We start from the raw sequence: 26,779 nt of genomic DNA, 5'->3' as shown, positions 1-26,779 counted from the left end.
TCGAGATGCCGCGCCTCCGAGGGGTGTCTCCCACAATTCAAAGGTTTTACTGTTCAAACGCTTTTGGCGTGTTGGGGGGATATTGACACAACCTAATTGGGGGGTTGGTGTAGGAGGGGGGTGGAGTTGGAATTGGGGTTGTTTGGCAAGCCGTCAGTACTGCATGTTGATACAGGTTCTTTTTGGAATACACTGCTCTAGTATGGGTCAGCTACTGTATACTGGCAAACTACTATTCAACAGGTAATGGGTGCGACTAAAGTTCTTACATGGAATATACGGGGCTTAAACGATGGCAGGAAATCCAGATTGATGCATAGTTACCTACTCAGACACAATATAGATATCTGTTTCTTGCAAGAAACGCACATTAATTCCACATGCTCACCCAGACTCAGACATTCAAGATGGGGATCCGTATATTCAGCTATCTTCTCTAATTATGCCAGAGGTGTTACAATCCTTATACGTCGAGGTCTTGACTGGAAAGAGCATACAGTGATATGTGATAAGGAAGGCAGATATGTGGTGCTGCACGGCACTTTACTGGGTAAGAATGTAATACTAGCTGCTGTATACGGGCCAAATGTTGATGACCCGGAGTTCTTCAGGGAAATATGGGCACAGATTGCGATTCTTGATTGCCCCACGGTTACTTGGGGAGGTGATTTCAACGTGGTTATAGATGATTCCTTGGATAGAAAGGGTACGTCCAGGCATCTACATCCACGCGCCAGCCAGGCATTACGAGATATAATTGTTGAGGGTTCACTGATTGATATATGGAGATCCCGAAACGCAGGCGCGACAATAGGAACCTGCATTTCTGCACATCACGCTGCATGGTCGTGACTGGACTTTTGGCTAGTGTCCCAAGACGTGTCCACTTGGACTGTTGATGTCGGTATTCTGGCCCGATCCCTTTCGGACCACGCTCCCTGTCTCCTAGAGTTAGATATTCCTGGGGCCCCCACTAGGGCGTTCGCTTGGCGCCTCCCGTCACATGCACTTCAAGATGCAGCCTTCACTAAGGAAATACGGCGCGACATAACATACTATTTTGCTAACAATGAAGGCTCAGTTACTACTGATTCAGTGTTGTGGGACGCATTTAAAGTGGTCATACGGGGGCAGTGTATAGCGCGTAGAGCGGGGGTTTTGAAGGCCATTAGCACCACCATAGCTGACATAGAAAAAGAGATTAAAGCACTCAAGCACCTCTTTTGCACTGACCCCACGCCAGATCTAGCCTCTCAGATAAAAGCTCAACTAATAGACTTCGCGGAGGAGGCCCAGCGCGAGCTGAAATTCCTGGGTAAACAGGCTGAGGCTCGGAGATATGGTGAGGGGGACAGACCCAGTCGGACCTTGGCTAGAATGATAAACAACACTGCACCACCAACACATGTACACACCATCATAGATTCTACAGGGGCTGTGACAACGGGACATGAGGACATACTACGAGCGTTCGCCACATACTTCTCCAACTTGTATACGTCCACACATGTTGCATCGCAAGATGATATTCTGTCATTTTTAGAATCCATAGCGCTTGTCTGGTTTAACAATGCACATAGGAAATATATGGACCTGCCCGTTACTGTACAAGACATCGTCAAAACCATTAAAGCCCTCCCGCTTAATAAGGCCCCGGGACCGGATGGTCTAACGGCGGCGTTCTACAAAACATATGCAGAGGAACTTGCCCCACGGCTGCATGCAGTCTTTGCGGAGGCCCTGGAGGTGGGTATACTGCCCGAATCGATGAGGGAAGCTCTTATTATAACTTTGCTGAAACCAGATAAAGATAGTCAGTGCCTGGATTCATACAGACCTCTGTCACTGATAAATGTAGACGTAAAAATATATGCGAAAATAATTGCAGATCGTCTCCAGCCGCTGCTTCCAATGGTGGCCCTCCCGGACCAATCAGGTTTCATACCTGGCCGTGCAACCTCGCATAACCTGAGAACAGTATTCTCGGTGCTGCATTATCTGCATCCTGATGTACAAGCTGCAGTTATATTTTTAGATGCCACAAAGGCATTTGACTCTCTTGAATGGCCCTACCTTTTTATTATACTGGAGCGCATGGGATTCAGCCCGTTATTCATAAATCAAATTCGATTGCTATATACTGCCCCTAAGGCCAGGGTGAGAGTGAATGGCATGGTATCGGACCCGTTCACGATATCCAGAGGTACAAGACAGGGATGTCCATTATCCCCACTGCTATTCGCGATTGCTATGGAACCCTTGGCGGCTAGAATTAGACAACACCATACCGCCAGGGGTATAAGCTTCAGTTCCCGTAGTTTGCTGATCTCACTCTATGCAGACGATGTCACCTTGTACGTAATTAACCCAACTGAAAATTTAAATCCGCTACTGAGGGAATTTGTTAAGTTTGGAGGTTTGTCCGGTGTGTCCATATACTGGTCCAAATCGGTAATGTTTCCATTAACCGATAATACTGTTGAGGTAAATTCTGACTACCCGTTACGCTGGGAAGCAGATGAGGTCAAATACCTCGGCGTTTGGGTCAGCCGTAAGCTTCAAGACGTCTGGCCTCTAAATTTTGGTAGGGCGGTGTCCTGGCTTGAAAGTAAAGTGGCCATATGGTCGAAACTCCCTCTTTCCCTGGCTGGGAGAATTGCACTTGCGAAAATTATTGTACTGCCTACATTTCTTTATCTATTTGCAAACATACCCATCCCACTGACACAACACTTCTTCACCTGTCTGCGCTCACATTTGCTGACATTGGTATGGGCTGGGAGTCAAGCTAGAATCTCGTGGGCATTGCTAACATTGCCGCTGCGGCAGGGAGGCATGGGCGCTCCAGACATGCAATTATACGCACTGGCTCCAGACATGCAATTATACGCACTGTGCGCGCAGGCCCAATACCTCCACTTCTGGGCCTATCCTACGCCTTATCAGCCACATGTAGCGGTAGAGATAGACATGGTAGCTCCACTATCCCTGAATGTAGCCCTGTATCGAAAAACCCCCAGGCCAACACAGGACATTGATTCGGCCAACATGCTGCGCTGGGTCTGGCGTGAACTGCAACGGCGTGCTGCCCTACCCCTGTTGTATGCGCCTGCGATTCCCCTTAGACAAAACCCCATGCTCCCGTGCCTCGACGAGGGTGGAGGAGACATCTCCCTCGCAGGATCAGCGCTACACACGTTTGCAGATCTCTATCCAGATGGCAGGTTCCTAGACCTGCAGTCTGCGGAGGCAGACCAAACATTGACTTTCAAAGATAAGTTCACACACCACAAACTCAAATCTGCATGCAAAGCAATGTGGGACAAATTCCCTGAAGAGCCGCCACACCTACATGCACTACAAAACATATTCCCCTCCCTTCAAACCTTCAGAGCTGCCCTCAAAACACGTCTCTTTGTCCAAGCGTATGAGTAGTGGTGCCCGCTTTTTGATCTTTTTGTTAGGCGCCTTGACACCTTCGGGTTTTAGTTTGCGCGTTACAAGATGCAAAATAAATAAATAAATAAATATTGGCGAGAGCATCCCGGAAAAAACTGGTGTCACGCTTATATAATACCATGCAGGAGCAATCCCCTATTGTGGTGCCTAGATCTTTGCAGTTGTGGAACGAGGAACTAGAGACGCCCTTGACTGACGAGCAGTGGTCATTCTGCTGTAAGCAACTGCTGGAACTTTCCCACAACTACAAACGTAGGCTCATACACTTTAAGTTCCTCCATAGATACTACCGCACCCCACTAGCGCTTCATCGTATGGGTGTTAGAGAAGATGACAGATGCTGGAAATGTGGGGAAGAGGGTGCTTCTTTTCTGCATGTGGCTTGGAACTGCTCGGCTCTATTTGACTATTGGTCGGAAGTTTTTGTCGCCATCAACCAAATCCTAAATAGAACTGAGGATCCTTCCCCAATCCTTGGACTCCTAGGGTGGGTGGCACACACTGAGCCCAAAAGTCGGAAATTGCATGCTCTGCTGTTATTATATGCCAAAAGACAGGTGGCTATGAAATGGGGTCGCAGCCTCCGACCTAAATTTGCAGACTGGCTGTCAGATGTGACATATGGCCACACACAACTGGGTGTGTATTGGGATCTGATGCCAACTGCCTCGAGGCCTAGAGACATTTGGGAACCATTCTTACAGTGGTCACGCAACAGAGAAGTGTCCCCCCCAGCTGAGCCCGATGGTCTGGAAGGGTGACTCATTGGTGTTGCACTTAACGAGACTGTCAACTCTGCCTATGTGTCTGTATCGCTGTTGATACGCATAACTAATGCTACATGGCGGATCGTATCTAAGGAAATTGAACTCTCAATTTAAGCCTATCGTTGATATCGGATATTACGACCACTTGCCTGTACCTGTATGATGAGATGTACCAACTGTTCACCACGAATGTACTGACTCTGTAAAATATAGCTATTTATCCTCCTTTTTCTGTGAGAATGCTGAGCAATCAGAATTGTTACATGCATGTGCTGACGTACGCCTACTTTGTTGATTGTTAATTAAAAATCTTATCCTTTTGAAATGTACAGCAACAACAATAATAACGCCTAGGAATATTGATCAACAATATGTCATTGTGTCATGAAAGTGCTGTAATCTAATATGCTAACTTCAATAATAACATTTTAAAAAATAAATAATTCTTCAATAACAACTCCAAATGTCAAAAAAAAAAATTTGAGATTTTCCTAGCCTTGGTGTCAGAAAGGCTAGGTTTTAATAAAGACACAGAGGTGAGTATTATCCCACTACGTTCATTAACCCACCTTGTTTTGTTTTCTGCAGTTCCAGCGCCATTGTCAGGTGCTTCCACCTCTACCTAATCCTTCTGTATATTCTTATATGGTGGATCTCCATGAACCACTTCTGGAAGCCTTCCTTCCCGTCCAAAGGAGGTTGTCTCCTTTGACGTTGGCCTGCCTCACGAATATATTGACTGCTCTGATTTCTTTTGGTTCAGTATTGTTGTTTCCTTCCATGCCCCATATTGATGAACTGTAGCTTCAAATAAAGCGAAATTACTGCTTTCAGTCAACATAAGTATTGAAGCTACTTGACGTGTGATGTCATTGTTGGTACTTCTTTCTCCAGGTTTTCTCGGTAATGTACTTTGATTTTTTATTGGCTGTTATTTAATAGACAGTAAGAAAAGACAGCATAATGCTCGCCTCCATGTCTTGTATAAAATCTAGCCTTTCTGACAGCAAGACTAGGAAAATCCCAACTTGCCATTAATAGAAAATATTGTGAAGCAAGTGGAGGAGCAGTGTCATAGTAGGAACCTGGAAGCAAACTATGAATAGGAAAGAGAACTCATTTTAGGGACCAGTTTGCAGGGAGGAATAGGATTGGTTAGTCAGACAGTACAATGCTTGAATGCCCCTTGTCTAGACTATTACTAATCATTGTCCTCTTTATCTTTCCTCCTTTCAGGAGAATCAAAGAAAGCCAAAGTGGGGAAGAGGGGAAGGCCACCAGCACCAGGGCAGCCGGGGCCCAAGCAGGTGGCTGAGCTGGTGATGCGTCGGCCACAGAAGGTGTTCCTGCTAGGGCTGATCGGTAATGTTTACTATTGATTTCGATAACTATTCCCACCTAGTGTGTATTATGGCTTTCAGTATTTTTCATTTTCCCAACTTCCCATGGTCTCCTTTTGTTTGTTATTCCCACATATTCCCTTGTGTTTTCGATATTCCCTTTTTTTCCGGTCTCCTCTTTATTTTTTTCTTGTTTGAGGACAGTCCAGCACCATTGACCTCCACTTGCCTCAAAGGACCGAAGCAGCCTCCACCTCTGACATTCGTGCTGGTGCTGCTGGTAAGTCATGTTGAACATTTTGTACATTTAAATTAGTATGCATTGGGGTCTTCTGTATTTTCTCCAACTTCCCCCTACCCATTCTACTTTAGTTTCCACGTTAACCACGCAAATCTGTCTCCTTATGTTTTTTTCTTTTATATTCCCCCAGTCTCAGCAGCTGACTTTCTCATGTCTTTTATATGTATTCTGTTAACAGATGATTGTTGATAACATATAGAGGAACACAGGCCTAAGTCACTTTTCATACCATGTAGGTTGGCGGAAGGCTTTATTGAGCAGTCAGTCCATAGTATAGGTACAGAGATGGTTAACGTGGACCCCAAAAGGATGTGATGTCATGTCATACAAGGTTCCATGATGTCATGAAAGCGCAGTTTGGCAAGATATCACCATACACCAAGTCCATTCCATTCCACCCTTTTGCTGTTTGTTTTTCTGATCCTTTCAAAGCAATGCCCACCTTTATGAAAACAAAAACATTAAATAGCATTGAATGGTTGGCTACCTACTTACTTGGTCCATTAAACCTTTCAAAGTGATATGTATTGCTTCTGCAAACGTGCAAACTAATGTGATGGTTAGTTACAGCAGGAATTTAATATGTGAGCAATATTTTTGTATAGGACTGAAAGTACTCTAGACTCCTGTGGAGGAGGACAGAGACCACCTTCCGGTGGAGGGGGGGGAGTGGCTTCTGGGACAAGTGGCAAGTCACTTTCCTTTCTCAATGGCAACAACTGCATTTATTAATGTATTCTTCCCTTTTTTCCAAGCCCACTTAGCAATCCTTTTATAGATTAACCAAACTCCTATGTTTCTGCCTCATCCTACCTACCATTCAAATGTTATAAGAAAAGTTAGGGAACCCAGTGCCCACTAGCCTATAACTTTAAACTTACCCCATTGTTTCTGTCCTACCCAGCCCATAGATTGCAATTCCATGTTAGCATGTGCCAACTTTCTCCCACAGGTTCTGCCTAAGTGACCACTCATGGTTTCATTACTATTCCATTTTCTACGCTACCACCCATTTAGCCTGCGACTAGGCCTACTAGTGACAGCCAACCAGTCTATAATAGCCAAACATAAACGTAGCCCAAGACTTGCTCTTTAACTTAACCTTACCCTGTACTGTTACTTACTTTCCACATAGCCAAGGGATAAGTATTTGTAGTGCATTATTTTAGGTGGAGGGTGTAGTGTGGATTGGAAATCAGTCTGGAGCGGATGTATGACATTACAACGCATGCTTTTACCACGCATGCCTTTACAACGCGGTATTTACAACGAATACCTTTACAACGCATAGTGCTTTGGGGCGCTGGATAGTGAATAGTTTAATTTACTATTCCAACTCCAGTCCCCGTGGATAGTAGGGAAGGTGTTGGATAGTAAATTAAATCTATTCCCTATCCTAGAGCGCCCCCCAGCGCAATGCGTTGTAATGGTTTGCGTTGTAAAAGTTGCATCGTAAAGGCACTGCGTGGTAAAAGTTGCGTTGTAAAGGATGTTTCCCGTCTGGAGCAGTACTCAGAATGGGATTTAGGAGGGAGTCTGAAAAATAAAATCAAGGCCATTGGAATTTACGATGACATGCTACTAGCTGTCCCACTTTGCACGCTATGGTCAAGTAAATTGTGTAGCATTATTTAGAAGGGCCATATTCCTCAATGGTAATGTATATTTATAGTTGGCAGCTCATTCATTAATTAACACACATTAAGCATATGTTGCAGGTGTACCTCCATCACCACATGACATTTTTTCAAAACTTTTTAGTACAAAAATCAACTGTTGGTTATGGTGGTGATCTTGGATTAGTTCATACCACACACTGCTATTGCATTGTGGAAAATATGTGTGGGAAACATTTGGCCTAAAATCACAAATTAAAAAATCCAATGGTCCTAGGGGAACAGCAATGTTGTGGCTACTGTACAATGGGTTGAGCACTACAATTTATGTTTTTTCATTTGGATAATCTAACTACTCCTGCTGGAGGACCTGCCCTGGAGGCCCAATCCTGGCGGGACACAGCCGATCGGCTGCACCTTCTAAAAATGGAGGCAATTATGGTAGAGTACCGTTGGCTAGTGGTGCTCGGGGAGGAGGAGTCACGACTGTCACTGTGGACTCTGGCATCCTCCAGAAAATCATGCAGAATCTGGAGGAGTTTAAGCATGGCCAGCATGAAGCTTTTGTACTGGGTCAAGGCCTATTTTTCCATGAGGGGTGGGACATGTGGGTGGTCAATGTAGCTAGGGCATTTGGGGTTAAGGTGTTTTTGAGGCATGCTGGGTATGGGTGAGTGGGGGCCTGTTACAGGTGGTGAGGGTGAAATGGACAGCTGGGGACAAGGTGTTGTTGGGGTATGTTGAGTGTGGTGAGTGGGTGAGGGTGGGCCTGTTGTGGGAGGAGATGGTGAGACTTTTATATATTTCATTTTTGTTACATTAAATCAATGCGTTTTTGTTTATCATGAGTATCTTTGCATTAGTTAAAGTAGCCTCACAAACAGTTAAAGAGGGTGACTTACCAACACAGTGCCTACGCTACTTACCATTACTTATCCAGTTCAGAGCTTATCCAGTCCAGAGCCCCCATTGCAAACAGTGTTGTAAAACAGGATATGAGTGACCTGAGTATACACAACATTCCCACCCTTGCTTGATGAGGTTGAGCAGCATCCACTCTCCAACAGTCATCAATATTATGTGCATAGACTACTTAACTGCCCTTGTCCTACCCTCTGTAACTAGTGACCACTTATGGGGTTGGTCACATGCACCAAAAAACACAACCTCTCTTTTTCCTAGAGATTCTTTTCTTACCTGAGTAGATAAAGTGATTTCTCTACCTCTCCAATAATTGTCCATATCGTAATCCATTGTTTTGCAAACAGCCTTCTTAATGCTAGTGGCAGTGGACCAATGGCACTAACAGGTCTGACATCACAGGGATTGCAGGATATCGTAAATGAACCTGGTGAGATGAACTAGTGCTTCACAGTCACCAGCTACACTGTAAGAAAACAGAATGAATGCAAAATCAAAGACTGAGACTACCTTGACAACAATTAGCAAAATAGTGTTGAGTTACTTACTATCGTAAGTATAATGAACCCTAAAGTATCAGGAATCAGGAGGGCCCAGTAGGTTACTTCAGTAGAATACAAATACTTGGGAAATAGAATGTGGAAAAGTGCACCCTATCTTTTTTCCATAGTGCCCCTTCATGATACACACATAATATACTACATCCCTTACAGGGCAGTGTCAATCATTTGCCCTTTGCCATGTGCCCAACAGCTCTAAAAACCTTTTCGTTATAAAACTCCCAGTTTTAGATCTTTAGTCATGTGCAATACTTGGAACCTTTTCCACATTGCCAATACCATAGGCCTTTTTAATTAGCTCTATACAAGCTAGAGAGTGTTCAATGTTGGTTTTGCAATGGTTATAACTTCATCAAGACTAGGGTCATTTTTCTGCCAAATGTCTTCTCTGACTTGCTCTATGCTGCAACCTAAAATGAACTGGTCTCTAATATGCTGTTCCTGTGTCCCTGCAAACCTACAAGTAGAGGACAACTTACATAGATTGGTTATATAGTTTTCTATCAACTCTTGAGCCTTCTGCGCCATTTACTCAAGTGACATCCCTCAGGAACTGTGCTAACTTTTGGAAGATAATGTTTGCCCAACTTCTTGATGCACACCTCAGATCTGTTTAGATCAGCAGCTTCTTGATTGCTCAGCTCAGGAAGATGAACAAACACCTCCTGTCCCTCCAGAACTAAACATGAAGAAGCAGTGAGGTTATTTACTCCACACTTAACGAAGTGCAACACACTCTGGCACTTTTCCCACCTAAGGACAGGTTCACCTGGGGACAACAGTAAGACAGACGGGCAGTGACATTTTGCATAATGAAACTTGTGTTAAATAACAGTAAAAGCAGAAACAATAATACAGTGAAGAATAATGAAGAATAATTGTTTCGAGAAGAAGATCAACACCTGAACTTAATGAAATATTTGAGAAATACACCCTCTCGAACACTGGTAGTCAATGAAGTACCCGAGAATCATTGACCGTTGTGAAATCCCAGAAACATTCTGAGAAGGAGTTACAAAAGCAATGGTGTTAATTTCTAATATATTGTCTTAAAATCTCTTTCTCTCTTGTTTCTTTAACAAATATCAACTGTTACAGTCGACTATAGAAAGGCAGGCTAAATAGGCAGGCAGTACTCGAAGTTTTTTTGTTGCTTTTTTTTTTCAAATGCAGAACCGGTTTTACTGGTGTTAGACAGCTTTTCATACTGTTGGACTCCACTGCAATTAACACGGGACGTTGTGATGAAAGGAAAATGTCTTACACCATGTGACGGACGTACAGAGGCGCATCAGTTCCTGGACTCGAAAAACAGATGGAGCGTGATGTGAAGCACAAACTTACAACAATTCAATTCCATAACACAAATAACCTACAACAAACACAATGTCACTTACCAGAAGGAAACTAAAATAAAGGCGAAGGAGTGACTGTATGATCACAAAGTCCCCTAATCGTACCTCCCCACCACAACCTCCACAGTCTACACAAATCCCCAAACACAGCAGTTAAAACACCATGACTGACTCCAAAAAGCCCACGTATACATAGACATAATTCAGAGCTTCCCCTTATCGGCCAATATCCCCAATTATTGAAATTCATAGGGCTAAGGGACTAGGTGCAGCCCTGCATGGGGCTGAATTATGAGGGCTAGAAAACCTGACATATTTAACTTGTGCTGCAATTTTTTTTATCAGAGCCATTATAAACTTCCCAGTGAATACACCACTTTTGCCACTTAGACTAGATCTTGGCCTAAAACCCATAGACCACTATGCCACTCTGAGGTCAATTCTATTTTGGATCAGGGTGTGGATAAGTAAAACACAGGTGCCTCTGAGGGAGGCAATGGTAGAGCTGATTGCCTTGCACAATCAAACAGGCCGCATTAAGTGGTTTAGTAAGATCAAGGTCTGGTTTACAAAGTTGGGATGGCGCAATTCTGGGAGGACCCAGGGTCCATGACTAAACTTAGGATCCCTTTTACTTAAAAAAAGGTTTGGGGAATTAATGGTCTCAGAAAGGGTTGATCGGTTTGCACATGGCACTTTGACAGTGGGGTTTTTAAATATTAAAGGAGTATTTGCTTTTGAAGGGTTTCTGGATGATATTGAACCGCCCCAGGCACGATCTTTGTATGTTCAGTTCAGATATGGAACCCTCCCTTTGAATGGAATGAAGAGCTCATGGGGAAACTTGCCTGTCAATCCATTGTGTCCTCTATATCATATCCTCCCTGAAACCATTGAGCACTTTTTTTTCTGTTGTTCTTTTTACGCTGAACTTAGGAAAATCTGGCTGGCCCCTGTATGTCGCACTTTATCTTTTAACTGCCCATTGGAAGCCATACGTATATTTAAATCAGATACTACAAGCTGGTTAGTGTTTGCTGTCTCAAGGTTTTTTATTTTTGCATGGTGGAAAAGGTTAAAAATGGGCAAACTTATTCCTGTGTCATAGTATCGTTAATGTAACTTCAATCAGGCTTAGTGGTATTTCTTTAGACGCAGGTATATTGATTATGAAAGATTTAGAAGTTTTTTTTACTGCATTGTATACAATCTTTTTAATGGTTTTTTATACTGGTGCACTTTTTACTATTTTTATTGATTATGTACTGTATTTAAGATGTGAATTATCATATTTTTGATAGATTGAATAAATATATATATATTAACTTATATTTCAGTATTCTCACTCCTCTATCCAAACAACCTCCCTCCCACTTCCACCAAAAGTCAAAAGCACAATACACCCCCAAATCAGCCACATCAAAATGACCCATGCCTCTCCATCTCCACTTATGGTGCAGGACACGAAGAAGAAAGAAACACAAAAGATCAGTGAACAACAAAAATTGCTTTAACATCTTTGGTCTACTCTAGGAAACAACACTGCGTCTCAGCTTCATTACAGAAAAATGGCTCAGCGAAGAGGGGATGTAGCCTTATGGCTAGAGCGGTCAACGGCATAGCTGGGGAACCGGGTTCGAGTCTCAGCAACAACGCTCAACATCCTGTGATTCTGGGCAAATCAATTAATCACCCTCTGCCTAACAAAAATGAATGTGTCCTCATGTAACTGGTGCTATGTAAAGCACTCTGATACCCGATATCTTCGGGTCTAGTTCGCGCTATATAAAACTCTTTAAAAACAAATTACAAAAAGATGCTGCACTCAAATCACAAAGCCATCCCTCCATATGTTCACATCATTAACACAAATCAAATTGGCAAAATTGAAGGAGGCCTGGCTGTCATCCATGAAAAAAATCTCTACAAATAACTAAAAACCTAACCAATGCCTGTGAATCCTTGATGATAAGATGTCGCCCCATCCTACTATCACATATTCCTTCCTCTTTTTTTAAAAATATATTTATTGGCATTTCAGAAAATAAACAGGCACAGAAGGCAATGGCATCAAATCGTGACATTTGTATATGCATACCTCGTTTGAGTATCAAAGCAAACCTTCAACAGATAACACCTATTGCATGAACACAGTAAGCGTGTAGACCATCCCAGCATGACACAGGGAGACCTACAGAGGTCTGAACGTCTCGGTCAAGGAACCCTACCCGGGGCCAACTCCGTCAATCTCCATGTGTGCAATCTGTCCAAAAGGCGTACGGAGCCCATGGTGCAGACCCTCCACTAAGGGAATTATGTGTCCCCAGTCAAAACCTCCACCCGTGTATGTGTGTCTGTACTCTCCTCATCTGATGTGTCCTGTGTGGGCCTCTTGTCCAGAAACAGTGACCAAAAGTTCTTAGGTCTGTTACGTGGGGGTAAAAGTTCGCTGTATAGCTGTATAGCCGAAGGCGTGCCTAAGGCAAGCACATCTGCGCCCGTCCGCGGCCGACCGGGGCCAGGGGCATGTCACTCTGCCCAAATCATCACTTACACTTCTTCCCAACTCCGCAGTCTTCATGGCCCGTGGCCTTTGCCCCCCCTAACCTGCTCTTACATATCTTCACTGGATCTGTCCCCGGCCTCTCCATTTCCCTGCCCTCTCCTTCCTCCCAGTCCCCTTCATTTCCCCAGAGAGGATGTCAGCCCAGGCTCTCTTAGGACTCTCTCGGCCTACTACCTTAATACCCGGTCAGCAGTGGCCCACTCACACGAACTATCGGTGCTGTTGGACCTCCACGCACCTGATCTCCTCTTCCTAACCGAGACTTGGTTTAGTGATGATTCTCTCCCTGCCCTACTGGCCACTCTCCCTGCTCCATACCATGCTCTACGGGCAGATCGTTCCGCTGGTAGGACTGGGGGTGGCGTAGCGGTCATTACCCGAACCGACCTCCCCTTCCAACTTCTATCCCTGCCAGAGATCGCCACAACAGAATACCTTGCCATTCGTACTACATCTACTACCCCCCCCTCTCACTTGCTTTCTCACTTACCGACCCCCTCAGTCACCTATACGTTTTCTTTCTGACTTTCAAGAGGTACTGGCCACACTTACAGTCAATAACTCTTCCATTCTATTATTGGGAGACTTCACCTTTTGGCCTCTTGATCCAGCGGAATGTCCATCCTCTAAACAGTTTTCAGACACACTTCAATCCCTTAATTTTGTGTCACACGTTTACTCCCCCACTCACGTCAAAGGACACATCCTGGATCAGATCTGGTCCTTGAACTGTCCGGTAGACTCCCTGTCCATCGTACCCTGCACCTGGTCTGATCATCATTTGATTTCGTTTACCCTTCCTATCAGCCCGACCATCAGGCCCCCGCTCCCAAAGAATGTTTGGGTGCGCTCATGGAGCCGAGTGGATCCGGAGAATTTATCCGCTTTGTTAAGTTCCTCCTATCCTACCCTACAAGGCCTACCCACTCTCTCTCAGGCCGCTGCTATTGAACACTGGCTACTCGCAGGATGTGATTCCATTGCCCCGCTGCAGCGGGTGACATCTAAGCGGGAGAAGGATGCCAACTTGTGGTTTAGTGAGGATCTTAAAACCACCAAACTAGCGGTACGCCGAGCCGAGCGTGCCTGGAGGAGGAATTATTGTCCCTTACTCAGATCTGAGTTTACCACTCTTCTGGCTCAATATAAGAAGGCCATTCTGGTAGCAAAAACGGCCTACTTCTCCTCTAAGATTCTTACAGCTGAGAATCGGCCGAGGGAAATTTTCTCGATAGTCCACAACCTGGCATTTTCCGAAAGGACATCTCTTAAGCCCTCCCCTTCCCAGGACCTCTGTCACTCCCTAAATAATTTCTTTTTCGAGAAGATTGCTATTATTAAAGCCAACATTCCCTCCCCCTCCCCGACCTTTGCTGACCCACAGTGTCCCCCACCTAAGGGGCAACTCAATGCCCTTCCCCCTCTGACCAAGGAATCCCTGACTTCAATAATCCCCTTGGTCAAATCTGGCTCCCCACTGGACGCCTGCCCCGCGCACATTCTTCGCCATATTTATACAACGTGTCCAATTCCCCCTCTCTACTTCCTTAACAGCTCTCTCTCCCAGGGGGTTGTACCTAATTCATTGAAAACAGCTGTTATTGTCCCCATCTTAAAGAAGCCCGGCGCAGACCCTTCGGTCCCCGCCAATTATCGTCCCATCTCCCTCCTACCATTCTTGGCTAAGGTGCTCGAACGCCATGTTACCAAGACCTTGAGCACGTTTGTGGAGGAGTATGGGGTTCTGGCTCCTCGTCAGGCCGGCTTCCGCCCCGCACACTCTACGGAGTCCGTAGTTCTTTCGGTCCTTGACAACCTCAGGGAGGGAATGGATACCAACCAGGCCCAGGCGTTGGTCCTCCTCGATCTCTCAGCCGCCTTTGACACGGTTGACCATACCATCTTACTCTCCCGTGTCGGGGCGGCGGGGATCGGGGGTACCGCCCTGCTATGGTTGTCCTCCTTCCTGAGGGACCGCACCCAGGCTGTTCGCCTGGGTGATTTTTCTGCGGACTTCCGGAAAGTGCAATGCGGGGTCCCCCAAGGTTCCTCCCTTTCACCTCTTCTGTTCAACCTCTACATGGCCCCCCTTATTTTTTCGTTGCAGCAAATGGAGGTCAGCGTGTATAATTATGCGGATGACCTCCAACTTGTTTTCAATCTTTCTTCTTCCTCTGTTTCCATTTCAAACTTTCAGTCTATTATGATTTTTATCCGGGACTGGATGAACTACAACCACCTGAAACTTAACCCGGATAAGACCGAAGTGGTGCTGACGGGTGGTTGCTCCAGTCCCTGGTCTCCTCTTTTTTGGCCCCCTTCCCTAGGTTCCCCCCCCGGTCCCCTCTACCTCAGCTAAAACTTTAGGTATCAAACTTAATTCCCAGCTCACTCTTCACTCCCAGGTTAGCTCTGTGGTGTCCTCTTCTTTTCTGTCACTACGCACCATCCGCAAGGTATCCCGTTTTTTTTCATTTGATGCCTTGAAACTGATCATCTTGGCGATGGTCATTTCCCGCCTGGATTATGGCAACGCCTTATATGCAGGTATTCCAGCATATTGTTTAAAGCGTTTGCAGCTTATCCAGAACCAGGCGGCACGCTTGGTGTTCAATCTCCCAAAATCCCATCACGTAACACCCCTCCTCAAATCCCTACACTGGCTCCCTGTCCGGGAACGCGTCCAGTTTAAACTTGCTTCTATCACCTTTCAAGCCCGACTTGGCACGGCTCCGGCCTTCATCACATCTGAGATCATTCCCTATGTTCCAACCAGGGAACTACGTTCATCCACCCAATCACTGCTGTCAGTCCCCCGTTTCCGGAGGAAGAAATGGGGAGGATCGAAGTTTGCGACCCTTGCCCCAGTCCTGTGGAATTCCTTGCCTCTGGAGCTTAGATCTCTAACTCTTTACCCTGAATTTCGGAGGAAACTTAAAACCCATCTATTTGCTAAAGCCTTTAACTAGGTCACCCGTTCTTTCGTTCTCTTTCTTTTACTCTCTGGTACTCCTCCTCTGGAGATTTGTCTGCCACAGCGCCATGAAACCGCTGGTGAAAGTGCGCTTTTATAAATATTTTAAACTCAAACTCATAGTTCGCTTTGTGTGCTGCAATATATCATTTCGTTAGTCCATTGCGTTAGTGTCGGTACGGGGCCTCACATCCAAGAGAGCGCTATGCACCTTCTGGCTAGGAGGAAGGCCATATCGACCAGCCTTCGAAGATCCTTCTGGAGGGGTTTGGAATAACCCAGAATAGCCAACAGGGGATCCGGAAACAGTGTTAAATCAGTGATCCCATTCACTTCCTCATATACCTTGCACCAAAAGGACGCGATCCCCAGGCAAGACCAGGCCACCTGTAGGAAATCGGCTACCCGCGCTCTACATCTATCACAGTGAGGGCTCTCTCGGAGACCGTATCTGTGAAGTCTTTCCGGGGTATAGTAAACCCTGTTCAGGAATTTAAAATGTATCAACCTGTGACGGCCGTTGAGAGATATTCGCTTTGTGCTGGAGCAGCAGTATTGCCATTTATCGTCTGTCAAGTCTATAGCCAAGTCTCTTTGCCATTCCAGGCGAGGTTTAGCATATTCCACCGTCCTTTCTGAGAGGGCAATGCGATACAGATTGGTTACCAATTTAGCGGGGAACTTAGCGTTAATGATGTAGGCTAAGGCCATAAACTCCGGGGGCTCCATCATTTCCTCCCCTAGGAGGTCCTTAAGCGCAAGACTCACCCTGTGGAACTGAAAACGCGGCAAAAGCGGATGGGAAAAGTCCTTCTTCTCGATCTGTTCCCATGAGCGTGCAGTGCCTTCAGATAAAAGATCGCCCATATTGTGTATATTCAATAAACCCATCGCGGTCAGCACCCCCTTGTCCCTCCATGGAGCCAGCCAGGAGCACCAAGCAAGGGGAGCCTTCGGGGCATACAACAAGCTGCAAGCCTGTACAACCATCATATGGTGCCACGCGTGTGTGACCGTATTCCGCGAGTCTAGAATACCAGTATGGCGATCCCGAGGTCGAGATAGCAACGCAGAGAGGGGGACAGGGGCCGCAACAATAGATTCTATGCGTATATGCGGGATATCCGCTGGGCCATGGATCCAGTGGTAGGCATGCGCGCTTTGTGCTGCCTGGTAATAAAGTTCTAGGTCCGGAGCATTCAGGCCGCCCCCCGAATACGGGCGAGTGAGAATTTTCCACGCCACTCTCGGCATGCGAGAGGCTCAGCCGTGAGTGCATAAAGTATAGGGGATAGGGGGCAGCCTTGTCTCGTGCCCCTGCTGATATGTATAGGGTCTGTGGTCAGAGTACCAATCCGGATGCAGGCCGTGGGTGCAGTGTACGGTGTTGCTAAGAGCTGAAGGAACAGCGCCCCTACACCCATTCGGCTTACGACATGTCTCATGAAAGGCCACTCAACAGAGTTGAAGGCCTTTTCCATATCTAAAAAAACTGCCACTGCAGGGACCTCAGGTCACATATGTTGGAGAGCTGCGAATACCGTCCTGAGATTATAGATGAGGTTGCGGCTGGGCACGAAGCCTGCCTGCTCAGGAGCGACCATCGAGGTAACCATGGGACTGAGACGGTTAGCTATCAACTTGGCGAATATCTTCGTATTGACGTTCAGTAATGACAGTGGTCTGTACGAGGCGCACTCTCCCGGGGGTCTCCCCGGTTTGAGAATGGCAACTAGTATCACCTCACGCATAATGGGCGACATTGCACCGGAGTCAGCTATGTCCTCAAACAGCGTGAGCAAGCGTGGCACCAGAAGATCTGCAAAAGCCTTATGGAAGGCTAGGGTTAGGCCATCGCTTCCCGGCGCGCTCCCAGCCCTCATAGCAGACAGCGCCCATACAACTTCGTCCCGTTCGATTGGACGCACCAAATATTCCCGATGCAAGTTAGACAATCTAGACAATTCAATGTGGGAAAGGTAATATATAAAACTCTTTAAAAACAAATTACAAAAAGATGCTGCACACAAATCACAAAGCCATCCCTCCATATGTTCACATCATTAACACAAATCAAATTGGCAAAATTGAAGGAGGCCTGGCTGTCATCCATGAAAAAAACGCATGCGTTCCTTCGGGGCTGGCCCACGGGAGGCATACAGAGAAGCGTAATACTCACAGAACTTTTCTGTCACCTGATCCTCAGGGAGCGGTGCGTCTGTCAGAGAGGACCTCATGTCGGTATCACTACTCTGTTCCTGCGTTGCTTGGCTAACTGCGCAAGAACCGACCCAGGGCGCTCACCCTCACCGTAGGTTCTCGCAGTGGCGTACTTTTCCAGGTGTTTTACTTCAGAGTCCGCCTCTTCGCGATATTCATGCAACGTTTGGGCAAATTCCTGCGTGAGGGCGTCACTATAGTCTGTTAGGCGCCGAGTCTCCAGCTCTTTAAGCTTTTTCTCCAAGGTCTCCAGCCGACCCCAGATCGATTTGAGTACCCCCGCCTGTTTGGAAATGGTAATCCCTCTGATGTACGCCTTAAAGGCCTCCCAGACTGTCTGAAACGAGTCAACTGTACCCACATTTGTGCCGAAAACAGCTCAATGGACGTGGCCAGCTCCTCCTTAAAGGAGTCGTCCAACAGGGAATAAGGTGGGAAGCGCCAAGTAAATGGTGGGATCCGTTTCTTAGGAGTGGCAATCGTCAACAGTAGTGGTGAATGATCCGAATATGTGCATGGCAATATCGTGCAAGCTTGCACATTGTGAGTTAAGTAAGTAGTGGCCAGCCAATAGTCAAGCCTAGTGTGTATATTATGTGGTGCTGAGTAGTGAGTATAGCCTCCCTAAGTTGGGTGTCGGTGTCTTCACACGTCTCTCAGGTCCAGTCGTGTCATTGATGTCTCTAGCGCCCTGGCCAAAGCCAAGGGGCGTCTATCAGGGCCATCCGATCTATCTAAATTGGGTTGCCATATCATATTAAAATCGCCCGCCCAGAGGACAGAGCCCCCCGGGCGCTCCAGAACCATATCTGTCAGATCTGAATAAAAGGCAGGGTAGTCTTAGTTAGGACCGTAGGTATTCACTATGCAGATCTCCATGCCTTTCCCACAGCATTCGAGATAGTGTAGCGTCCCTCCCTGTCCGTCTCCATCGGTGTCAACGTCAGTGGAGTCTTAGGGTTAACCCACGTCAGAACACCTCTAGCATGCGATGTGAATCCCACCGTTTGGACGTAGCCCATAAAACCCCTGGAACGCAAAACAGGACTGTCTGGATGGAGGTGCGTCTCCTGTAAGAGCGCGACATCAACTCTATGTCTAGAGATGTATTGTAGGACCTTCCTGACCTTGCGATGGTCGTTGAGACCCCGGACATTCCTGTTCATCAGCGTCAGTGTGTCTAGGGGATCCCGGGATGCTGTCATCAGTGTGTTTTTTTTTTTTTTTTCACAGTTACCGGAGGACTGACGAGTGAAGGTTGCTGCAGAGAAGCGCGTGTAACCGGAGTAAACAATCACGAATACAAGTGTGCGGGGCACATCCAAAACCGGAGGTAGAAAAAATACACGGGATCGAGTGCGCGGCACGCACAGTGAGGAACTGATCCTCCGTGATGAAGATTATGAAACGGAGCTAAGCCGTCCCCGAAACCCGCGGTGTCCTTTTATCAGGTCAAACACATCACCGCACCATAGGGAGACGCCCGTAAACGGACCCTCAAACTAAACTAAAGATTGCAGCCCCAAAAGATCCAAGCCCAGACATAGGATAACTTCAGCTGGCTACAGTTCAGATAGAAGTGACAAGGCCCTGAGGAGAACCCATAACAGCTGTATGGAGTTCGAAACGCGTCGGCAAAAAGGAGTTGAAAATTTCTTTAATAATAATCACTGAACTATAGAACTGATGAGTCTTGATATCTCCTTCTAACTGTGATTTTGTCCATTATTGTTCCTTATACTTCAATTCATTTATGATCATTTAGGCGAGTAATTGTGACTTGCCCTTTTGGAACAAGTGGTAATAGATATATATGTTATGTTGTGTACAGTGATTGTATTGTTTATGTAGTAATGTTTTCTGTTTTTTGGTAAATATCATTGTCAAACTGCTGTTTATATATAGTATACATGTTGTGTTTTCACTCTGACATAAAATCAAAGATTGTTTTGTAAAAAGTACTTGAAGAAAAGGTAAATAAATATACCAAACATATCTAATTAGGATTGATGTGTTGCTTATCAGTAAGAGCTTACAAGTAAGGTAGGGTGGCATTTTTTGTGTGAAATACGTCATCAGTGTGTTAGCAGCCTGTATATGAGCCGTAGCGAGGTGTCTTGTACATATACGATCTCATCATGCCCTGTCGCATCGGGTGCCAAAAAGCCAACAAAAAACCTGAAAAACCAACACAGTGTCTCACCCCTGTTCAAGTGGCTCTCGAAAGTGCCACAACCCTTCCCTCCCAGCGCCCTCCCACACCTGCCCAACCCCAACTTGGCCACGGAAATCCCCCCACCCTTGCAATACCCAGAACTCTCCCCTCCATGTCCCCCAGGAACATCAAACAAAAACTGCAGAGAAGTGTAATTCACGCGGGTACGGAAGTAGCCAGCAGAAAAAACACAATTCAGTTCTATGCCTAGCGGCCACCCTCCCCCATCTCATAGCAGGTATAGGTCGCGTGCAACATTATCGTACAATTGTGTACCCCAAAACCAAGACTGCACCATGCACACTCAAATGGATCCATAAATTCTGCGGTAGCTCCAACTCCTTCATCTGCTAGACCCCTCCACCTCCATTGACTCATAATTAATACACTGGCATTTAGCACTGTGCGACTGTTCATTTTAACTTTGAGACAACATGTACATTAGGACCGTAATCCACTGAGAAGCAATTAAGCTGATCATCACCCCTACCACCCCTTCAACTCCCTCCCCCCCCACCCACAGCACGAAGCCTTTCAAGGGTAATCTCAGGGAAAGGAGCACACAAGGGCCAGAACACATCTCCTATGCTCTGGCACCACCGGCCCTAGCCACCCAGCAGTCAAAAACATATACTCAGCCATCCGTAGCTGTGCATTGTAGTTAGTCCTGTTCATCCAGGGGACCTCCCGCTGCTTCATCCAGTAGATCTCTGTTTGGGGAGGACTGTGAGTCCTTGTGCCATTCTCTAAGGGCCTTCTGGAGCGCCTTAGGGTCAGTGACAATCATAGACATCCCATGTCTGTTGACCCGCAGTTTCGTGGGGTACAGCATCGCGTAGTCAGTTCCCATCTCATGGAGCTGTCGCTGCATTGGCACGAACTGCCTCCTCGCTTCCTGAACTTTTGCCATAAATTCCGGGAATAATGAGATCGCCGACCCCTCGTATTGTAGCGGCTGTTTCTCTCTGGTCAGTTTAAGTGCCACGTCACGGTCCCTGTAATTTAGCAGCTTTGCAATTATAGGCCGAGGGGGAGCCCCAGGTTTCGGCCTCGGGCCCAGGGATCGGTGGGCTCTCTCGACCACAAACATTCCAGAGAAGGCCGTGTCCCCTAGTAGCTTTTTCAATAGGCTTTCTACAAACATCTCCATATTCCCGTTTTGTGTGGTTTCCGGAAGTCCCGTAATACGGAGGTTGCATCTCCGAGAGCGGGCCTCCAAATCCTCCGTCTTGTCCTGTAAAATCTGGATCACTCTGCCCAACTGTTTGTGCTCCGAGTCCAGGGTCGTATGAGCCTTTTCTACCTCCGTTAGGCGACGTTCGGACAGGTCTATTCGTTTCGCCTGTTTATCGAGCCTCTCCGCCATGCGGTCCATTCGATAGGTGAGCGCGACCATCTTGGATCCCAAGGAGCAGATCCCTCCCTGCAGGCTCTTCTCCATGGCGAGCAAAAGGCTGCGAATATCCTGCTGCGGGGGTTCTTCGGTACGTACCGACTCTCCTGACCCTCCTTTCGGTGTGGTCTCGCCAGGCTTGGGTCTCTTTGGGTCAAACGTAAGCTTAGGCTGGTTCCTGTCTGTCCGGCCCATCGTGTTGTCACTGTGTGTCCCCCTACCACAGGGGTGTATTCAGGCCTCAGCACCCACCACGAGGCAAATCCTTCAGCAGAAATGTGGCAACCACCTCAGGCGGCGATAAACCTGCAAATATGCCGTACTTTGGCCCTCAGAGGACCTTGTAAATTTGCGGGTCACATTGGCTACAATCAGAGCCACCGCGTCTTTTAAGTCTGACCCCAGTCAATCGCCGTGCTCTGGGCCCAGTTGAGCCTCTGTTAAGTTGTTCTCAAAGGCGGTGGTGCAGGGCCCCCGGGTGCTCCTGTACTCGTGAGGAAAGGCGACCAGCGTTGTGCACTATATAGCCCCAGCTGCCGCACCCCCACGCACCTCGTCCCTCCTGGCAGCACTTCCAGCCGTTCACTCTGGTAGCGGGGGGGTCATTTGGGGTCCAGAAGGGCCTCTGTGTCCCAGTGTAGTCCTGCCTCCAAGCGTGGCTGCCGTGCCCTTCTCCTCCACTGAAGTGCTCTAGGACAGCCTCCCCTGCCGTACCCCCTCACCTTCAACGGTCGTCTCCACTCCTATCTGCTGCTGGGGGAAGGGGGCTGAAGAGCCCCCCCTTTTGGGGATCTCGGTCAAGCCCGTCACCGGGGCACAGCACTCTGTGGGGCCTCCTCCGGCCGTACGCTCCACACCCCGCAGTCGCGATGTTGGTGCCCGCGGCACAGGGCCCAGTCTTCGCCGAAGGCCGCTCTTGTAGGGCCCGCTGGGACTTGCTCACCTCCCCGCAGGTTTATGCCAACTCCCGAGCCGCCCCTCAGTCCGCACCTCTCCCGGGCAGAATAAAGGTCTCCAGCGGCGGGGGGGGCCCTCGCTCCTCACTCTCCCCGCCGATCGCGGGATCAACCTCCGCCGCCACCAAGCTGCCAGGCCAGTGGCCAAGTCAGTGCCTACGCCCCCAGGGGCCAGCGCAGTCCCGCAGTCAGCGCGTCAGGCCCACGCAGCTCGCTCCGTGAGAAGGGGGGGCCCGAGTTCCAGACCCACGCCCTTCGCGGACCACAGTAGTCCAGGGGCTCAGTCCGTCTAGCCAGGGCTGCGGATAGTGGAACAGCAGGCAGGATTAATGTAGGATAGTTGCATGAGACGGGGAGCTCGCGGCTCAAGCAGCCATCTTGGTTGCGAGCTACCTCCACTCCCCCACGTATTCCTTCCTCTTAATATACATACCATCACACATCAATGCCAACTTTAAATATTTCCTATTTGATACCGTAACCAACACCCGTCTGGACCACCCAAACCTAAACATTCTAGGAAACCTAAACATATGGTTCAACAACAAACCACAGCTATCACAACCAACCTTGAAGCCTTCAACCAACAAAAAATAATTTCTGGCGCAAATCACTGCGCAGGGCACATGCTAGATATTATTGGGCAGATTTATAAGCCCAACGTGCCATTTTTGCACCACTACTGTGTCACTTTTTGTGATGCAGGGGCGGCCTTAAAATGCGTCCCATTTACATCATGATGCATGTAGGGAGATGCGTCACGTTGTACAGCCCTGCATCACATTATACCTATGTCAGGTATAATGTATGCAGGGAGGGAGTTCCCACGCAGTAAAACCTCATAAAAGGACTGTTGTAATATTTTCCTTTCTTTCTTCCCCTCCTGCCTTGGTATGTTCCTCCTTGTTTTTCCCCCCTCCCTTTTGGACCGTTCCGCCAGAGTTTGCCTTAGAATGTTGGCATCCCTCTGGTAGTTGAGGAGAGTGGGTGACGGAATAAAGTCGATTTTTACTCACCTCGGCTTTGGAATTCACCTTTATAACACTGGCGACGAGTTGGCGCAGGGGGTCTCTTCCGTCATCTCCCCTTTCAGTGCTCTCTCCAGTCTATTCAAGTTCGAGGTTCCTCATTTTGCTGTTTGCTGTTGCGGAGGAGTCGGGGTTCTTCTTCCCTGCAGCAGTGCTTTCTCCACCTTGCATTATGGGCTGATTTTGTGGCGCTGAGCGAGGTACCGTTTCTTCATTGTCCGGTGCTACCCGTGATTCCGGTGCCACGGAAGAGAGACTGTCTCGCCACCCTGCTTTTGTGCTCCGTGATTACCTAATTGGGCTTTGCTAGTCGGAGTTCCTTGCCCTCTTAGTCTGGTCCATATGCTTCCTCCTGCCTTCCTTGATCAGTGGAGAAGAGTTACTGACTGTGGAGCGGTGCCTCCACTCTCCTGGGGAGAACTCCTGCTGTGTCCTGCTTCGTGTGCATCATCGTTATTTCCTCCAGCCAAGTGTGCCGTGGGCCTTTCTTTCGCAGTTACTGAGAGCCCTGGTGCTTGTGGAACCACCGTCCCGGTGGTGTGAGGCAGGTTTCCTGTGAGCTGGAGCTGGGCCCCTTTTCTCACTGTTACTGAGACCCGGTGCTTGTGGAACCACCGCCTCCGTGCTGCGTGAGGCAAGCCTCCTGTCAGTGAAGCGCTCCGCCTCTAGTGGTTCCCGCCTCCTTCCAGCTACGTGGGCCTTCAAGTTCCTGTCAGATTTCCTGAAGCTCTTTACCTTTTGTGGTTCCCACCTACTTCCAACTAGGCGGGCCTTCAAATTCCTGTAAAATTTCCCCTGCCGGCGCACCAACCACTTTATAGCCGGTTTCTAAAGGAAACTCCTGCTAGTCTCATCCAGTGACCTTCCTTCCCTGGCACAGCGTTCATTTTCCAATCTACTTTCAAGTAAGACTGTTCTTCTGCCGTCCTACGTTTAGACTCTTTTTCTGCCATTGGGGGCTTTTCTCGGGCAATTTTGCATTGGCGTGTTTATCTCCATGGTGACACGCACACCTTCTCCTTCAGAACCCATAACCTTTGCAGTGTGTCTTCATCCTGTGACACACTCACCTCAGTGATTTTACATTTGAATTCTCCACCAAGCTTACCAGGAACCCCGAGTAGGATTACATGTAGTCTCATGTTACTATCTGTGGTACTCCCAGTACACCCAGTATTCTGTTAACAGTACCTGCCTTATAATTTTATATTCCAGTGAATTTACAGTGTGAATTAGTTGTGCATTTCGTTCAGGTTTATTTCTGGTGTTCATCTCACCTCTCCTTGGCGGTCCTTGAAACCTACTTCATAGCTAAGTGTAAGGTGAATCAACTTTTAACTGCATGTCACTAGTCTGAGTTGGGGATTGTGTTATCGTGCAGCCTGTGATAATTTTTTTTATTTAGTGTGCAATCCTGTGTAGCTGTGTAACCTCAGCATCTATCATATTGAGTGGAGATTATCTGTCAGTTGTTTCTTCTTTCCTTTCCATGGCTGCGTCATCCATGAGTCAACCGCCCTCCTTTCTCAATGAAATTGGAGATCCAGAAATCCATTGGAAGGATTGGATTAATTTGTTTGATTCCTACCTTATCGCCATTGGGGGAGAAAAGTTTTCAGCATAATGTCCTTTTACACAATTTAGGTGTTCAAGGTAGGAAAATGTATGATACCGTGCCTGAGCCCGAGTTAGAAGAGGATGAGGGTGATATGGATGTATTTAAGATCACTCTATTGAAATTATAAACTCACTTCGGTGACAAGGTAAATTTTGTCCTAGAGCGGCATACGTTTTTTTACTAGAGTCCAGGGTAAACAAGAGTTGTTTACCAACTACATAGCTGCACTCAGAGGCCTAACACAATTATGCGAGTTTGGCGAGCTGAATGACTTCCTTATTAGGGATCAGCTAGTCCGGTGCACTCACAATAGCCGAATAAAAGAAAAACTTCTGTCCAAAAACTCTTCCCTAAAAGAAGCTATTAGTACAGCACAATCCATAGAGCACACTGCTAAGTGCATTCTGGAAATGAACCCACCCAAAGAACTAGTCGGTGGTGTTCTCAACACCAAAAGTGCACATGATGACAACATTGAAGGTGAGATTCTTAAGATCAAACCCAGAGAAGTTAAGGCTGAAAAAACAGTTAGCGTAACTGAAGTTTTAAAATGTTTCAGGTGCAGCAGCAGTAACCACCTTGCGAACAATGTTCATTGCGCCGCCCGCAATGTAACATGCATAAAGTGCAATAGGAAGGGACATTTTGCATGAGTGTGCAGGGAAGGGGAGAGCAATCAGGTGAATGTAGTTTGCAGTGGAGGGAACACTCTCATAAGTACATATTTCAAGTGGCAAATGCTGAAAGAGATAGTTCTATGATTTCTCCCAGACATAATAAGTATCCCAGATGTACAATTCTCTTGAATGAAAAACCCTTGGTTGTTTATGCTGATTCATGTTCCCCATTTACTTTGATTAATCTAGATGATATGAATGACCTGTTTGGTATTACTAATCTCAATGTGTTAGAACCTGACGTATCACCTATAGGTTATGCTAAAGAATCTATACCTCTGGTGGGGATGGGGGAGATGTGTATAGATTTCAGGGGAAGATCCACATGTGGAAAAGTATATATTGTAAAAGAAGGTACTAATCTATTAGGTTGGCATCATCAAAGGGAGTTGGGGATCATGCACAACCCTAATAATAAAGACCAAGTATGCCTGGGGATGTGCGACAAGAAAATCAACATGTCTCATGATGGGTTCCCAGAGGGGCTTTTGGAAAAAAGCCACAGTGAATACGGCAGCAACTCACTTTTGAACAATGTGTGCGGTACCGGAGAGAATAACAATAATACAAACGTGTCATCCAGGGGATCGTTAGGAAAAAGTGCTCAAGACCAATTATCTGCCTTAACAGAGAGTGATCTGGAGAATGTTGTGTCTGATGGTAAAAATGTGTTCACGTTCAGGAATCCAGTAGTAGTGCCAAGTATCCCGTGAACTAAAGTTGCCATGGATGTAATTGGTCCCTTAGACCATTTAGGAGCCCAAAAGAAATTCATGTTTTTGGTCATCGACTACACTTCCCAGTGGATCAAGC

At 47.0% G+C, this 26,779-nt stretch overlaps 1 protein-coding gene across 2 annotated transcripts in view; it reads left to right on the top strand.

Moving 5' to 3' along the window:
* Positions 1–26,779, top strand: part of CLK3 (CDC like kinase 3) — a 497,011-nt gene that overhangs the window by 173,782 nt on the left and 296,450 nt on the right. The window contains exons 2-3 of one of the 2 annotated variants that reach the window (XM_078685141.1): positions 5,463–5,588; positions 5,771–5,846. The gene's annotated coding sequence lies outside the window, so the exon portion shown is untranslated. The remainder of the gene's footprint in view (positions 1–5,462; positions 5,589–5,770; positions 5,847–26,779) is intronic. The other variant, XM_078685140.1, reaches the window with a different exon arrangement.

This window comes from Lissotriton helveticus, chromosome 3_2 (genome assembly GCF_964261635.1).
Source record: "Lissotriton helveticus chromosome 3_2, aLisHel1.1, whole genome shotgun sequence".
NCBI lineage: Eukaryota > Metazoa > Chordata > Amphibia > Caudata > Salamandridae > Lissotriton > Lissotriton helveticus.
The sequence above is the reverse complement of the archived record's forward strand: the minus strand, read 5'-3'. Positions and strand labels throughout refer to the sequence as shown.